Below are 2,500 nucleotides of genomic sequence, written 5' to 3' on the forward strand. Positions count from 1 at the left end.
ATTAGCTCTAGAATTACTACGGTTATCCGAGTAGCACGTACCATCAAACAAACTATAACTGATTTAATGAGCCATTCGCAGTTTCACAGTTCGAATTAGTTCATACTTGCACATGCATGGCTTAATCTTTGAGACAAGCATATGACTACTGGCAGGATCAACCAGGTAGCACGTCCTCGTCGACGGGCTGGCACCGGCTCCCGCGCGCGCCGGCCCTCACGGGGCGCGGCGACGGCGGCGGCCGGGCCAACTGTCGTTTTTCCGAAGGGACTTGGTGAGGAACGGGGCACCGAAGGGCCACGAGCCTGTAGTGTGAGCAGCATCCGGGACCAAGAGCGCGCGCGAGGTGGCCTTGGTGATGCCGGCCTTGGCGGCCGATACCACGAGGCGACGCCGCGGGCGCTTAGCGGCCGACGCGTCGTGCCCGGAGGGCACGCGCGACGAAGGCAACATGTACGAAAGCCCACTTCCCGTCGGACGGGTAGCATCACGCAAGCACTTGTCAACGGCGCGGGCACGGTGCCCGCACGATTGAAGGGACACGGCGCCGGCAGTCGGCCGCACAACGGCGGGGGTCCTGCCGGCAGACACGGGTCCATCACAACTCATGCGCCAGCGTAGCCGCGACGGTCAAGCCATCCAAAGCATCCCACCGCGCTTGGCACGGCAGGTCTGCTGTGAGGACGGCGACCGAAGGTCCACAGAGCGCGGGAGACCGATAGGCACACGGGCGCATCGGCCCAGCAGCGAATCCAGAGGTGCACGGCAACCAGCTAACGAGGATCACGCGAAAACAGCCCGAAACAGGCGATTTGCCCTGCCGAAACGGCGATTCTGGGCAAAAAACCGCTTCCCGGCCCAGGTGCTCCGGCGGCCGGAGCACCGCCGCCGGCCGGTGGCCGGAGTCCGGCCGGCAGGGTCCGGGGTGCCATGGTGCCGAGCCCGTGCCCAGCCACCCAAAAACCAACGTTCGGCCGCTCTCCAGGCCAGCCGAACCACCCCTCCCTACTATACCTGAGGGACATCCCCCCTCCCAGGAGTTCGGGGGATTTTTTGGGTCTCTGGGCTCACTGATTTGAGATTTTGCCTAGGCCCCATGTTTTTGGAAAAATCACGTAACATGGGCCAAAAAACGGCCTTTTCTTGGTTCCGCGCTCGCTGGGAGCCACGGGCTCAGGTTCAGGTTCGCGAACCTTATAACTTCGCGATATCACGGTTCGGTCACATGAAAACTGGCGATTCTTGGTGCCGTGCTCATCCGTTCCATTCTCCCTTAGCCGTTTTAACCCGTTGCCGAGCGTCACGCGAAAACAGCCCCGAAACAGGCGATTTGCCCTGCCGAAACGGCGATTCTGGGCAAAAAACCGCTTCCCGGCCCAGGTGCTCCGGCGGCCGGAGCACCGCCGCCGGCCGGTGGCCGGAGTCCGGCCGGCAGGGTCCGGGGTGCCATGGTGCCGAGCCCGTGCCCAGCCACCCAAAAACCAACGTTCGGCCGCTCTCCAGGCCAGCCGAACCACCCCTCCCTACTATACCTGAGGGACATCCCCCCTCCCAGGAGTTCGGGGGATTTTTTGGGTCTCTGGGCTCACTGATTTGAGATTTTGCCTAGGCCCCATGTTTTTGGAAAAATCACGTAACATGGGCCAAAAAACGGCCTTTTCTTGGTTCCGCGCTCGCTGGGAGCCGCGGGCTCAGGTTCAGGTTCGCGAACCTTATAACTTCGCGAAATCACGGTTCGGTCACATGAAAACTGGCGATTCTTGGTGCCGTGCTCATCCGTTCCATTCTCCCTTAGCCGTTTTAACCCGTTGCCGAGGGTCACGCGAAAACAGCCCCGAAACAGGCGATTTGCCCTGCCGAAACGGCGATTCTGGGCAAAAAACCGCATCCCGGCCCAGGAGCTCCGGCGGCCGGAGCACCGCCGCCGGCCGGTGGCCGGAGTCCGGCCGGCAGGGTCCGGGGTGCCATGGTGCCGAGCACGTGCCCAGCCACCAAAAACCAACGTTCGGCCGCTCTCCAGGCCAGCCGAACCACCCCTCCCTACTATACCTGAGGGACATCCCCCCTCCCAGGAGTTCGGGGGATTTTTTGGGTCTCTGGGCTCACTGATTTGAGATTTTGCCTAGGCCCCATTGTTTTTGGAAAAATCACGTAACATGGGCCAAAAAACAGCCATTTCTTGGACCCGCGCTGGCAGGGAGGCGCGGGTTCAGGTTCAGGTCCGCGAACCTTGCGATTTCGCGAGATCTGTGGTCGGTCCATGAGAAATGACGAATCTTGGTGCCGTTGTCACGGGCTGCCGCGGGTTGGTCCGGTTCGGGGCCCGGGGCCCGCGTAGGCCCGCGGGCCGCGCTGTAGGCAGTATTTGACAGGTTCGGCCCTGCCGAACTGCCGTTTGTCACAGGTTTGGACGGACCAACATTCGGTGAGCCGTCTCGGCCACGGGTCGGCCTTCCTTGCGCCGTTTTCATCCCTCTCGGACGCCCGGGACCCGCGCGGG

This window comes from Phragmites australis, chromosome 17 (genome assembly GCF_958298935.1).
Source record: "Phragmites australis chromosome 17, lpPhrAust1.1, whole genome shotgun sequence".
In the NCBI taxonomy this organism is placed as follows: Eukaryota; Viridiplantae; Streptophyta; class Magnoliopsida; order Poales; family Poaceae; genus Phragmites; species Phragmites australis.